Consider the following 15,805-nt stretch of genomic DNA (forward strand, 5'->3'; position numbering starts at 1 on the left):
TTCATAATTTGGAATTGGGCATCTATCACACAGCCCTGCCCTGTCTCTAGTTCACTTTTTATTTCAGCCTATCACAGTTGGCCTGAGCAGATGGGGCTTCTGCGGGTTTTCAGCATTCTTCCAGCAACATGAGATTTATAGCATTATCTTTGTCCAGCCAGCATTTATTTCCCCAGATATAATTTTGTTCCCGTTTTATATGATGTTGACAAGTAGTAAATGCTGGGTATTTTGGTGCCATGTGATTAAAGCTAGTAGTGCCTGAGAGTGTCCTCCAGCGTGAGTCCTCTCTAATCCCCCTCTTCCCAAGACACACACATTAATAATTCTTTAGCACCGGTAGTTACTGTTTTTTCTGAACACTGTTAGTCTTGCAGTCTGATGAAAAGCTTTTGTGTTTGAGGTTTGGGTTGTGTTTTTGTTTATTGTACAGAAAGGTGGAAGGGTGGAGAGAAATGGGGGACTGTCAACTCGGCATGTTGTCAGTGCAGGGATGGTAATGGAAAGTGAATTTTAAAATTATGGGATATAAAGTGGGGACCAGAGGGGAGGAGTAATTAGAGGATTTGGCCAGAGGAGGTGGGGGCGGGGCGGAGGGCAGGGCAAGGAAATGGGAGGGGTGGGCCATCTGGTGTTAATCTCCTGCTGTGTGTTTGCAGGGCAAAATAGTCAGGGTACTTTGTCAAGGTACAGTCTGCTTTTGCAGACACAGATGGAGCAAAAGGGAGATTAATACATGTGGTTCTAACCACCTTTCATATCTTTACAGCTAAACATTATTTATAGAAATCAATTAGTCCTCTGTCTGTGCAATTTTATTATGAGGCTCTGTCCAAGTTTCTGGCAAGCTCTTTAAGAGGATGATTGATGGTAAACTTTCAGAATGAATAAAAAATGAACCCTCCCCTAGGAATTGGTGTAGTGGAGAGAAAGGTAAATGATAAAAATTACAAACTCTGCAAGTCACTAGAAAACTAATGTAGGATCAGTGTGGTCCTTGTTATACTATTTTTTTCCTTGCAGATTTCTTTCTTCTTTCTTCTTTTTCTTCTTCTTTCTTCTTTTCTCTTTTCCTCTGTTCTCTTTCTTTCTCTTTTTCTTTCTTTTTTCCTTCTCTTTCTCTGTCTCTTTGTTTCTGTCTTTCCTTGTTTCTTTCTGTATTTCTTTGTTTCTTTGACTTTCTGTCTTTCTTCCTTTTGCACACTCAGCTAGCTATTTGCTATGGAAACTTTAGGAGAGCCTGATACCTACAACTGAGCTTGTGGGAAAGTAAAGGTTTCTTCATTTGCCAAGCTAGTAAATGCCACTTTGATTACTGATGCTCACACAAGATAAAAGAATCCCAGGAAAAAATGAAACAGAACTTTCATGTTTTGTCTTCTGGAAACTTTTATAAGAGATGGGAGCTGCCAGTTGGCCTCTCTTAAATGAGTCTAGGAGCCAAGTAATGATAAATACAAACTCCCATTGCAGTGAATTCCATAGAAGATGCATATTGATTTATTTGGAAATTCTAGCCTTGGTAGTCTGTTACCAAAGCTCCTGCCCCTAGGCTTAGAAACGAATTTGGGGCAAAGCTCACACTCCCAGGGTTTCGACATGAAATAGTTGTGATAGCCTGGATGTGAGGACACAATTATCAAATCAAACAAAGTTCTAAATCCAGGAGAGGACAGGAGACAGTGGCAAGGATGCACAGGTCCTAACTCCAGCTCCTTGAATGTTGGCATATTAAGTTGTTCTGTTTTGTTGACTGTTTTGAGAGGATAAGGGGATATCTTTGGCCTCTAGAATTAGAGATTCGTGTGCAAATTGAAAAATTATGAAGGATCCAAGAAAGTTTGCTAACCTCATTTGGTCTCAGTTTCTATCCGAGTAAAATGGGATGATAACAGTGCCCAGCTCACAGGTTGGCTATGAGTATTAAATGAGATCTGACATTAAAGTATGTAACATGGTGTGAACACAACAAATTCTCCTGTGGTAGCATTGTCAGAGGATTCAGATGGATTTTTCTCATTTTCTTAAGGTTTGGTATTCACTATAGAACGTGTTCCTATTTGTTAACTGTTAAATATATCTGAGGAGCCCCTAGTAAGTGCCTTTAGGCTGGGCAATCTTTATCTTTTTTTTTGTACCCCCTCCCCACCCTGTATTACCTGATACGGATCTTTGTACATAGCAGATGCTAAACACTTGCTGATATAAAATTCCCCAAGTTTAGATGGGGTTTTCCACCTACTTAATTTATGCTGTTGATATAAATATATATAGACTCTACATAAATGCAATTTAATAACATGTGAAATATCTAATTTCTAAATATTCGATAATACCCCACATTACACAAAACAACTTCCAACTCCCAGTTTGATGAAAACACCCAGTGCAATATCTGACACATAATAGGTGCTCAGTGCACATTTATTGAATGATGAATGCCTAAAACCTACACGGGAGAATAAAAGAGAATTAAGCAAGGAAAGGGTTTTAAATAAAAAAAATTAGTAAATTTTCTTTTAGATTTCAATAGAAAAAAATGGCACAAACAGGATTAAAAATAATTGCTTGCAAGCTATAAAAAATATCATCTTTCTAATCTAAGATAAAACAGTTTATTAGAAAATGTGGGGCAGCTCTTAGAATCCATGAGAATGCCAGACAACCATACTTACAAAAAAGCAGGGCGCTGGCAACAACACTGATTTGTGTAGCAGACACGATTTAGCAGGCAGTTGTCAGCACCATGAATAAGCTTCTAGTGTCATTTTCATCCTAGTTCTTCTTGAGAGTCAAAGTCCCAGGAGAGAGTTTCTTTGGCCTAATTCAGGTCACATGTCCACCCTGCCCCCCAAATATCTTATTTACAGTCCTATCTAGAATGCATAAAATGAGGACAGGTCATTCTCCTCAAAGAAATCCGAATGCTGAGGCCAAACTGAAAAGAACAGATGGCAGAAAATAAATGTTCATGTTATAAACTTACTAATATCTAGATAGAATAAATATGCATGTTGTGTTGCATTTCCTAGGGCTGCCATAATGGAGCACCATAGACTGGCTAGCATCAACGACAGAAATTTGTTGTCTCACAGTTCTGGAGGCTAGAAGTCCAAGATGTGGGCAGGGTTGGTTCCTTCTGAGAGCCGTGAGGGAGCGTCTGTTCCAGGTCTCTCTCCTTGGCTTCTCGATGGTCATTTTCTCCCTATGTCTTCACATCATTCTTCTCTCTGTACCCAAATTTCCTCTTCTTATAAGGATACCAGTCCTATTGGATTAGGGCCTACCCTAATGACTCTATTTTAATTACCTCTTTAAGGACCTTATCTCCAGGGGCTCCTGGGTGGCTCAGTAGGTTAAGTGTCCAACTCATGATCTCAGCTCAGGTCTTGATCTCAAGGTTTTGAGTTCAAGCCTCACACTGAGCCCCTTGTTGGGTAAGAAGCCCGCTTAAAAAAAATAAAATAAATGAAGACTCTACCTCCAAATACAATTACATTCTGAAGTACTAGGGGTTAGGGAGTTAGGACTTTAGCACATGAATTTGGTGGAGTGGGGTGGGGTGACATAATTCAGCCCATAACTGCATGCTATAAACACCCTAATTTATAGAATTAATCAAATGGGTGTGTATATCAATGGACACCCAATTGTGTCTGTAGCATTTTTTTAGTGAAAATGGAGTAACAGTTTAGCAAAGTCTGCAAAGATCTTTGATGTTCCAAATTTGCTGGTTGAGCTAATTAGAACAAAGATAAACAGTTTTATCCCATCCATTATTTTTCTTTTGAAAACACATTTGATCCTCATCTACAGAGTTGCTATTGGGTATTACTATAATACCATACATATTTATTTGGGAAAGAATTAAAAGCAGCAGTAATAAAGCTTAGATTTCTGATATTGAAAAAAATAAAATTGAAATAAAGACACATTTGAATCTTAGAAACAAGACCTGGTAACTACTTTATATCTGAGATGCCAATTCTGCCTATAAAATTTTTCAGAAATTTTTCTGAGAGCAGAGCCAAGCAGAAATGACTCATATTACCTCCACCACACATACAGATTTTCTCTCTGACTCTGGCCGCTGTTCAGGCTTGACTCTGTCCAGCCTTGAGCAATACATGAAGTAAACAATGTTCATGTAGTGATGCAGAAAGCCCTGGCTGGATCCTGGACTCTTTAACTTGCTTCCTAAAACTCCCAGCTCTCAGAGTTTATGGTCCCGTGATTCGCATTTTCCCAACACACCCACTTGTGGTCTTCTTCCATGATCAATCTCCACTTCTGTTAGACTTCATCCTCCATACCTATCTTTCCTTGGAAAGATGTACTCCCCTGACCAAGGAACCCGAGAGGTAGTTTGTTGCTGAAAGTTTAAAGGTAGTCTGTATTGTTTATGTCTTTGTGGGAGTGATGGCACCTCAGTGCCACCGAGGCCTGGACATTGATGGGACTTTGTCCACTCAGCTCTGCCAAACATTGTCTGCCCTGCTTCTCCTTCACTTCCAGTGCCTGTGAATATTAACCCACTGGATTTAGATGGCAAGCCAAATGAACAAGCTACACGATTGAAAGCTCCAACTCCCATCTCTGAGGAAGAAATCATCTAGAAACTTAAAACAGCTTTGTTTACTATCTTCACTCAGCATATCAGCATAACGGATGTTTTGCGGGATGTATGTGCATTGGTGTTTATACACATAATCACAGAATTTGGATGAGCTTTCACCAGCAGTAGCTGGGATGACTTGGGTCTAAAAAGTACCCCTCATGTGAGGGGCACCTGGGTGGCTCAGTCAGTTAAGCACTGGACTTCAGCTCAGGTCATGATCTCATGGTTTGTGAGTTCAAGCCCTGCATCAGGCTTTCCACTGTCAGCAGAGAGCCTGCTTCAGATCCTCTGTCTCCCTCTCTCTCTACCCCTCCCCCGCTTGTGTTCATTCTCTCTCTCTCTCTCTCTCTTGCTCTCTCTCTCTCTCAAAAATAAACATTAAACATATTTTTAAAAAGTACCTCCCATGTATATTAAGCAGTAAACATTTGGACTTTGAGGCTTCTCATAATCTGTCCCCCACCCACATTTTTTTATTCCTCTCCACTATGGCCACACACTCTATTTACCGGTGCTTTCCCACCTTTCGGCTGGCGAAGACCTCCATCATGTCTCATGCACTTCTAAGTCCTCATAACTTCTGACGGTGTTTTACACCCCAGCCCAGATAGCAAATCCTCTGGGAATCCTTCCCTGCTTATTAGTCTCAGTTGGATGCCCGTCCTCAACATCCCATAGCATCCTGTGCATCTATACTGCCTCTGTTCTCACACTGTATCATATAACACATTCTTTCTTTATCTGTTTCTACCCAAACCGTGGGCTCCTTGAAGGTGGGGACTATGTAGGCCTCTTTTTCTCCAGCCCCTAGCACTGTGCCTGGCACACGATAAATGCTTAATGGCATTTATGAACGAATAAATGAATGAGTTAATTAAAGTTTAAAAAGAAATGAATAATTGGAGACACAGCTTTCTTATTCTCAACAATCTAGAAGTTCTGAAAGCCTCTTTATTTGAAAGTAGTACCCAGTTCCTTTAAAATGGACCAGTGCCCCAAGATCCCAAGTTGAAAGTACTCTGTGATCCCCAAGTTATTCTTGGGGCCTCACCTTACAACATTCAGCCCATTTCTCAGGATAATGCATAAGTTTGCTTCTCAATAGAAATCTGTTCTGTCAGTTAAAAATACTCAGCGGTGGTAACTATTGCACAAGCCACAGTGGAAAATAAAACCCAGTACGGACTGCCAAAATTATAGCCTGCTAAAGGAGAAATGGTAATATACATAATATGTTCATTATTATGGTGTAGTGAAAAGTACACTGGACCTCAAGCCAAAAGGCAGAGACTCAAACCTGGTCCTCACCATTTGCTAGTTGGGTGGCACTGGGCAAAGTTTGTTCATGTTTCAGGGCCCAACTAATTTGACCTTCATCAAATGAAATGAGGCTCACGTGAATTGTCTTATGAACTTCAAATTCTGCGTCCATGGAATGGAATGAAAATTTATATTGCTTAAGTGCCTACTTTGTTCCTGTCAGTCTGTTAAGCATTTTAGAGATGAGTAAACCCAAATACAGGTTTTCTTCAAAGTCCCACGGGATCTGTTTATTTCTGTTCCATCACATATTACCTTTCTCAAGTTCATGGCTTAATAATTACAGATGTTTTTTTAGAAAATATTTCAAAATTACCCAGAGAGGGAATGTTCCATGCCATTGTAATTTGCTATTATATAGACTATTTTCCTATAGGATATAGACCAGTATTATATAGACCATTCACTATTCTTAGCAGGAGTTTACTGGAATGAGGTAGGGTAGCTCCTATGTCTCATCTCCTTGTCAGGTGAAGTTGATTTGCCAAAAACATACAAATGAGTGCTGTCTGGGTAATGCGTTCTCCATACCGACACTTTTCAGAGTCCTAGTGGAATCTACAAAATGCCCTGCCAGCAGTCAGCACCATATGCCCTCTTGTTGCCTCTGAATCAGCTGTGTGGGACGCTTGGCGTCATATAGCCCAAACATTCAGATGTTGGACTCATTTTTTTAATTTTCATATGGGTATTTGGCACTCAGAGAAACAGCTCACTTCAGCCTGGAATACAACATCCAAGGATTGTTTAAACATGGGATTAGTCTGGGCTTTCTCGGGGGAAATGTTCTTTTCAACATCACTTTCTAGAACAGTGATCTGATCCTGTTTATGAACAGCATTGTCAGCATTGTTAATAACAACAAGAATTCTTTCTCTTGTGTCGTGGTCACGCTCCTCTATCCTTTTTCCCTTCCATCGCACTAATTCAGGTGTGATTACACGACTCCTTATTCTACTCTGGAATTCACCTAACCCTTTCCCTGCCTCCACCTTTCCACATGTCCCTCTGCATGGTACACTCTCACTGCCATTTCAGTGCAATGTACATGCTGAAAATCTTGCAGAGCCTCCCTCTCACCTACGCGATAGTTCAAATGCATTAAGGTCTTCCAGATTCTGATGCCTAGTGTGGAGAAAAAAGGCACGGGAGAAGAAATCAGGTGGTCTTTGTTCTAGTTCCAGCTGTGTCACAAGTGGAGCCCTGTGACCTGGGAGGAGTTGCTTTCTCTCTCAGATCATCATAGTTCCCTTGACTATGAAATCAAGGTGATTGGACAGGATTTGAGATGCTAGATGCATGGCTTTTGGGCACCATTCCTTTCCTAAGGTGCCCTTGGAATTTCACAGTTCATGGGCCCTTGGCTCTTTCCCACTAAGCACCAGTGAGCTTCAGAATCACTAATCATTGGTCACACCCAGCAGACCAAAGTTAACCCTTGACCTCCCTGAATGGGTCCATCTCTGAGGCTGCTTCCTGTGTTAACTTTCCATAGTCCTGCCCTCTTCTTTTCATCTCACCCACCTACTGCTCCAATGCAAAGCCAGTAGTATTGCCAACTACACTCTGAATATTTCCCCCAAATGCATTTCCAATATTTTAGGTCACTGGAATGCCCTTTCACTTCACAGTCCTCAGTCCAAATCCTATCCATTCTATCAAATCCTATCAAAGTTCAGGTGAGCCTCTGTGAAAACGTTGCAAGTAACCCCAACTAGGAGTGATCATGCCCCCCATACTTGAATCTGCACAGTAGTTTTTTTTTCAGTCATAAGACCACTATACCACCTTTCTGACCTTCTTGACTACTATATTTAGTGATACTTATGTAGCTCTCTTGGCCCTCTACTAGACTATAAACTCCTATGTTTAAAAAACAGACAATCTGTAGGGCACCTGGGTGGCTCAGTCAGTTAAGCATCCAACTTCAGCTCAGGTCCTGATCTCACGGTTTGTGGGTTTGAGCCCTGTGTTGGGCTCTGTGCTGAAAGCTCAGAGCCTGGAGCCTGCTTCGAATTCTGTGTCTCCCTCTCTCTCTCTGCCCCTCCCCCGCTCATGCCCTGTCTCTTTCAAAAATAAGATATAAAAACATTAGAAAATTTACAAAGAAAAAAAACAATCTCTGATTAAATTCTAGTTCTTCCTATTGTAAGTCTGCAGACAAGTCATTGAATCTAATCCTTAGACAGCATCTACTGTACAGCCAACAGCGAACACTGTGCTGGCTCAACGTGGAATATCAATAATTATTTCTTTAGCAGGAGGAGGAAACAGACAAACAGAGAGAAATTTACTAAGACCTACCTAATAAGCTTACTGTAAGGGCTAAATGAGAGGAAAAAAAAATGTGGTATGTATCTTTGAAAACCTTGGCTGAGATGTTAAACACATATAATAAAAACATGTAAGTTATCACTAATAATAATCATCGATAAAACATTCATTGAGGGCCAATTTTGTGACAAGAACTATGCCTAATTTGGAAGCTGGCATGCACTGGCAGAGCAGGTACAAGCTTTGGAGCCCAACTAAGCCTGTGTTCTCATAGCCGGATGATGCCATTCTTGGTGACTTTGGGTGAGTCACCAATTCTTCTGGACCTTCATCTTCCATATGAGGATAAACTATCAGGGCACCTGGGTGGTTCAGTCAGTTAAGCATCTGACTTAATCATGATCTCACGGTTTGTAGATTCAAGCCCCATGTCCAGCTCTGTGCTGACAGCTCAGAGCCTGGAGTCTCCTTCGGATCCTGTGTCTCTATCATTCTCTGCCCCTCCCCCCACTCATGTGTGCTCTCTTTCTCTCCCCCTCTCTCTCTCCTTCCCTCTCTCTCAGAAATAAACATTAATTTTTTTAAAAAAGGGATAAACTATCTATGTTAGAACTAACTATCCTGCACTATCATGTGGTAACCAAATCTCCCTGTGGTAGAACCTGAAGAAAGTGTCTCTCTCCCTTGCATTACACACCATAGCAGATTTGTAGTTATTCAGGGACTCAGGAGGTTGGAGGCTGGCTTCACCATCTTGAAACTATGCCATTGTGGACACATGGCATTCCAGGTGCTAGAGCAATAGAAGAGAGTGGAAGTTTTCACACCAGCAATTAATGCCCAACACAGAAGTGACCTATATGACTTCTTGTCACAGAGCCAACCTCAGTGGACCTGGGAAGCACAGCCTTCCATGAACTCAGAAGAAGAGGTGAACCAGATATTGGTGACCATTAGAAATGTCTGATGAAGGTAATATGACTACTTTGTAGGCCTATTAGGAGAATTAAAAGTAATAACCTCATCAACATGTAGGACAGGTCTTCAGCAACTGTTTGGTGCCTTCTTCTTTTCCTCCTGATGAACTGGGACAAGTTGTATATGTACTTTTATTCCTTTTCTATTTCTAACTCAAGTCTTTGCACACAGTGCTCAAGAAATATTTACTAAATAACTTTAATAAGAAATTTGAAGTTATTTTTCATAAGCTATCTCAAATTCATAGGAAATGTGGTTATAGAGCGATAATCAATTACAAGACTAATTTAACATTCTGGATAATTGTTATATCTAGAATATCCATAAGCATCACCAAAGCACTTGATTTTGTCTTGTTTTGTTTTTTTTAACACTTTCAGAATTCACATAACTTCTCATAAGCCTACAATTTCATCATTATTATAAGGCATTTTGTCAGCATTGACAACATTGGTTTCATACAGGTTCCAATTTCCCTCTTCTTCCTTTCCAACAAAATCCAGACTTGGTTCAGGTATCCTCCTGACCATATTGCAGCCAGGTGCCTGAGGCAAGCAGACCCCACCCCAGCTTCAGACACAGGCCCCAGTGACTTAAAGGTGCTTCCTTTGCCTGATTGCCTGAGGCCTGATTTGCCCCATAAAACAACCAGAGTAGTGGGGGGGGGGGGAGTTTTCTCACTCTTGAGACAGAGGGATGGGGGACAGAGAAAAAGAAGGAGAGGGATAAAGAGAGAGAGGGAGAAAGACACTGCCTCTTTCTCCTGTGGTTGGGTTGGATGTGACTCTGGAAACTGCCACACATCAGTCTAAGGAGGAGTCTGAGGCTGAGGTCCACAGAGCAGAGATGCAGCGATGAATCAGGCCCAGAGCTTGCTCTCCCTGTTTTGTGAGATAATCAACTGTTCATGCTTTAAACTAATTTGAGTCAAAGTTTTCCATTACTTCCAGCTGAAAATATCCTGAGACTAATACCATTATATATTAAGATTTATTCACTAAACAAATAAGTAAGAGCCCACTGGGTTGGGTGTTTGGGAAATAATAAATATGTGAGAAATAGCAACTACTCTCACTGAAGGGAAACAACCTTGTGCCCTGCGTAATCTCCCATGTTTCAGTAAATGACAGCATCGTCTTCCAACAGAGCTGCCTAGAATGTCATGGACTCCTCTTTTTCTTACATTATTTATCCAGTCTTTTAATAAATGCATTTGACCACACCCTCAAAATGTATTCTGACTTAATCCTCTTCTCAAGTCCCCTTCATTGTACCCCCCACCTTGTCCGCACCACCATCATTTCTCCAGAGGTTGACTGCGAACTGCTTTTCAATGTATAATGTGTATAGATGACTCTTATCTGTCACAGTAGCCAGAGCTGCTGCTTTCCGAGGAGGACTGTTGGGAGAGGTTGAGGAGTAAATGGATAGTGGAGATAGCAGGCTTTGGAGAACTATTTCTAGAATTTTGACTGTGAAGAATAAAAGTAGACTTCCACTCTACCTTTATAGATAGTGGTTTCAAGGGAGTCTGGTTTTGTTTTTTGTCTTATGAAGATGCTAAGAGAGCCTGCTTGAATACAGGGAATGTTATCCAGGAGAAAGGGGTGGCGGGTGGGGTGGGGGGGCGGATTTGAACATGCAAGAGAAAGCGGGAATCAGTAATGGCTCCTGAAGATGGACAAAGGGATGACATCCAGAATCTATGTAGGGCCTGGCTGTGCTCTCCTATGTAACTAAAGGAAAGGAGCAGAGTAAGTGTTTAGATATCAGGAGATGTGTGGACCCTTTGGGAGTTCCTAATTCCTTTATGAAATGTGAGGAGGGGCATCCACAAAGAGTGAGGAGGAAAAAGGGAGATTGTAGGATGAACAGGAGATCGGAGGAGATCAGACAAGTGAAATAGTCATTGGCTGGATTGGTAGAGCAAGCTTCCCCTGGAGTTCCCTGGGGACATTGCCAAGCCACGCTGAGGGCTCAGCCTGAAGGTAATGATAACAAATCAACAGCTGCCCTATTGTCCCTGCTCCAGTGACGAGTGTGTGCCCTGTTGGCCGCCTTGGTGGTGAACCCTGAGGATGCTGATGCTGGTGGCAGCAGGGGAGGCAGCCCTGCGTAATTCTAATGGTGACACTCATCGCTTTGCTCCATCTAATGATCTATCAGGAAGCTGAGACTGCAGGGATTGTGTTAACAGGAGAGAGGGCCCAATCAGGCCAGTCTGGAGAATCCATGCACATCAGTGTCTGCCATGCTGAGGAGAAGAAGCTTTCAGGACCCCCATTCTGAGTTCTGAGAGTTTGCTACTCTTCCAAGATTCAGGGATTCACATACCTTCCTGTTCCATCTTGAAAAACAAAAATGGACGTATCTTCAAAAAATGATCTTGGAGCCCAAAGAAAATAATGACTAGTGAAATCACCCATCCATTCATTTAGCCAACATTTATTGAGCTCCTACTATTTGCTGCCAAGGATTCAAAGTGTAAGGAAGGATCCCTGTCCCTACAGGGTTACCTGCCCAGAGTAGGAAGTAGATACCTAAGGAAATAACCACCAACGTGAAGACATAAATAGTTGTAAGAGCTCTAAGAACACAGAGGAGCCAGGACAAAGTCTGCAGAAGGCTAATGGGATGTTTGAGCTGGGTGGGTCATTGGGAGGCACAGATATTTGTACAAGGCTTGTCTCATGAGATGTCCTAAAATTATCATAGTATTCTCATATTTATATCTCTTCTTACCTGTCCCTACTACTACCACACATGTCTCTGGGTTTTTTTTTTTTTTTTTCCATGTTGATATAAGACCCTTTGGAAATAAGAACCACTTCTAAACTTACCTTCTGCAGCTGGAAGGGAAGGGAGAGTAGGAGTTCCTGAGAACCAAGCGTTACAGGAGAACCAACCGTTACAGGGGCTGGACCCCAAGGAAGAGATTTGCACTCATGAGAAATTCACTGAGAATTCCCGAAGGAAGCAGGACTGGCACCAGGTAATCTACTAGATGGAAAATGGCCTACATTGCAAAGTAGAAATAGCCCGAGGCATTGTCTTATGTCCTTCCCCTGGGCCTTTGTACTTGTCCCCTGGGTGGAGGTGAGGGACTAGAGCTGGAGAGTCTGGAGTGAGTGGTTCTGGCTCATGCCAGGGAAGGAGCCATGTGCAGACAGGAATCCTGTCTCCAGCATTAATTAGCCAGTGGACGAGCCAGGAGCCTGTTTTTTCCTCTGACCTGAGCAGCACCTTATACTCCAGTAGGTTCTCTGCAAACCAGAGTCCACAGCAATGGTTATAACGCAGTGTGATGAACATTCATGGGCATTCCAGGAAGTTGTGTTGTTTATCCCCAAACTACCCCTCTCCATTTGTGTGTAAATGAGTCGCATGATTCATTTTCCATAAACAGGGTGGGTGAACAGAAGGGGAAAAAAAATCTGAAGACTAGGAACTGGCATTTCACTTTGTGGAAACTGCCAAGGCAAAGTTATTTTCTTCATTTTGGCATGCTTCTGAGAAGAGAGCAAGTCTCTGAAACAAGAGGTTGTCCACAGCTGGGTCACATCACTCCCAGTCTGGGTCTTCACACGGACCCATTAAGACTGTCCAGGCACACAAATGTCAGCACAGATGAGAAGACAGGAAACAGCAGGGGAACATGTGATTGAAATGCAAACTCTTCCCCCGTCCAGCACTGAGGTCCTGAGAAGGAAAGTTCGAGGACACAGAGCTAGCAAAGGAACCAAGGAGGAGGGTCTCTGTCCTGGCTTTGTTTTTTCTCACTCTAAAGTTGAATCATCATGATTAAGACCTTCCAGAATTTGACAGCCAGAATCTGTTTGTACTTCTTAGTACCAGGAATAATAATGGCTGTCTTAGTCTACCTGGGCTGCTGTAACAAAGTACCATAGGCTGGTGGCTTCTAAACAACAGAAAATTATTTCTCCCAGTTCTGGAAACCAGGAAGTCCGAGATCAAGTCCCTGGCAGATTTAACGTTTGGTGAGGACGCCCTTCCAGGTTCACAGACAGCTGCCTTTTCACCACATCCTCACATGGCAGAAAAACGGATCGGTGCTTTCGCTAATCATTATTTTCTTTGACCTCTAAGATCATTTTTTGAAGATACGTCCATTTTTCTTTTTAAAGATGAAACAAGGAAGGAATGTGAATCTCTGAGTCTTAGAAGAGAAATAAACTCTCAGAACTCAGAATGGGGGTTCTGAAAAGCTTCTTCTCCTCAGCATGGCAGACACTGATGACTGATGTGCATGGATTCTCCAGACTGACCTGATTGGGCCCTCTCTCTTGTTAACACAATCCCTGCAGTCTCAGGTCTGGGTCTTCTTTTCTAAGAGCATTGGTTCCATTCATGAAAGCTCCACCCTTGTGCCCTAATCATCTCCCAAAGCCTCCAGGGTGGGTTAGGGTTTAACATGTGCATTTTGGGAAAACATGAACATTCAGTCTCTAGCAGTAACAAAATAAAAATGACTCTAGTTTTAACTGCATGCTTACTATGTTCTTGTAAAATCCGTAGTATTTTATATTGATTATTTTATATTGATTATACTATTCTAAAACATAAATATTATTATCCTTATTTACACATGAGAAGAATAACTAAGTGTGATTAAGTAACTCTTAGCTCCTGGTCAGACGCCTAAACATAGCAGAACTTGAATTCAAAACCACTTCTATCTGACTTGAAAAAAATGGGTCCTTCAGAATAGGCCACAATATACCATTCCATTATTTACTCTTTAAGTTTATCGAGAATGTTATACTCTGCATTCCCTCGAAAACCCCTACAGCTTTCTTCTTCTGCATCCTTGATAGTGAGCAGTGTCTTTCTCCCACCTTTCACTTATCTGAGTCTTAATTATCATGCCAAATGAAATGTCAAGACATCACACTGGGAAGAAGTGGATTCAGTAGATTCTAGTCCAGAAAGCAACAAACAGATGACCAACTCAGCCAAATACAAAGGGTAGGCCATGGAAGCCTCCAAGGTCAATGCTAGGGGGTGGCAGTGAGAACCCAAGAGCAAAACATGACAGGTGCCAGCTTAAAATCCAGAGGCCAACCCCAGGATTAGGAACCAGGGGAGCTGCCAAGGAATTAGAGACAGGAGGACATGGGCACATTTGCTGGACAAGCTGTTTGGCCAGGCTGGTCCATCTGGGGCTTCCAGAGAGTGCATGAGAGGGAGCACTTTCTTGGCTGGCCCTTGTCCTATGCTGTCTTACAGGCACTACCTGACACCTAATACTACTGGTCAGGCAAGGCCCATTTCAGGAAGTGGTCTCTAACCAGGCCAATGAACAGGGACACATCCTTCCTCTGAGTGCTTATAGCATCTGTTGTCTGTACCACACACTTAGCCCTTGGCAAACACTGCTCTGTGTGGTTAGTTTTTAGACCCCGCCACTGTGATAAAAGGTCCTGGAGGGCAGGAGCTGCCTCACTGGGGTTTATATAACTAGCATCTAGCCCAGACCATGATCCACAGCAAGAATTGTAATTACAAACGTTGATCAGCTTACTCCACCAATTTCCCGAGGTCTCTGTCTGAAATCGGTTTAAGTGGATTCTTTTTTTTTTTTTTTTTTTTTAATTTTTTTTTATTTATTTATTTTTGAGACAGAGAGAGACAGAGCATGAATGGGGGAGGGTCAGAATGAGAGGGAGACACAGAATCTGAAGCAGGCTCCAGGCTCTGAGCTGTCAGCCCAGAGCCTGACGCGGGGCTCGAACTCACGGACCGCGAGATCGTGACCTGAGCCGAAGTCGGACGCTTAACCGACTGAGCCACCCAGGCGCCCCAAGTGGATTCTTTAAACAGGCTGTGTTAATTCATTAATGTTTTATCAATTCGCTCTAAGGATCCCAGTTTTAGAATAGCATCTTCAAGTGTTAGCGTGCCAGTGAATCTGGCTGTGTGCTACCTCTGGGTTCTCACCTGTGACCCTCCTCATGGCCCCTAGGCTCTGCCATGTTGCCTCCTGGATGTTGCTCATGCTCGCTCCTGCCTTCAGCCTTTGCTCTACTGTTCCCTCTACGCATAATGTATTTCCCCCAGATGTTGGCATGGCTCATTTTCTCACAATTTTCAAGTCTTTGCTTAACTGTCACCTTGTCAATGAGGCTTTCCTTGACCTTCCTACCACCCTATTTTATACCGCATGGATATTTGCACTTTCTGCTGCTTTATGTTTCCATGTGGAACTCAGCACTTTCCATCGTGCCACACACTTCACTGTCTCCCCGACTACAGTGTCAGTCCCAGGAGGGCAATTTTGTCTGTTTTCCTTACTGCTGTGTCTCCAGCACCTAGAACAATGCCTAGCACAGACAACGAATATCCAAGAATCACATGGGGCACATAGAGGTACAGATTTCTGGGACTCATTACAGTCATTCTGATACTGAAGATTAATTACCTGGCTGACATTCTCCACAACCTGCCTGAATGTTCCTTCCTGGTCACAGCACACTCCTCCCTCTTTTCTCTTGTGCACCTGAGCTCTGGAGGAGAGTAGGTGAGCTGCTGTCTCTCTGTGCCACCTGCTGGGTTCCAACATGCTTGCCTTCCAAGAATCCTTGGGTCAGCCTGACA

General features: G+C 42.5%; 1 protein-coding gene across 1 annotated transcript in view; it reads left to right on the plus strand.

The window, feature by feature from the left end:
• Positions 1-15,805, plus strand: part of ANKFN1 (ankyrin repeat and fibronectin type III domain containing 1) — a 300,608-nt gene that overhangs the window by 6,100 nt on the left and 278,703 nt on the right. The window lies entirely within an intron of this gene.

This window comes from Panthera pardus, unplaced genomic scaffold, assembly GCF_024362965.1.
Source record: "Panthera pardus isolate Hobbes unplaced genomic scaffold, ASM2436296v1 HiC_scaffold_3, whole genome shotgun sequence".
NCBI lineage: Eukaryota > Metazoa > Chordata > Mammalia > Carnivora > Felidae > Panthera > Panthera pardus.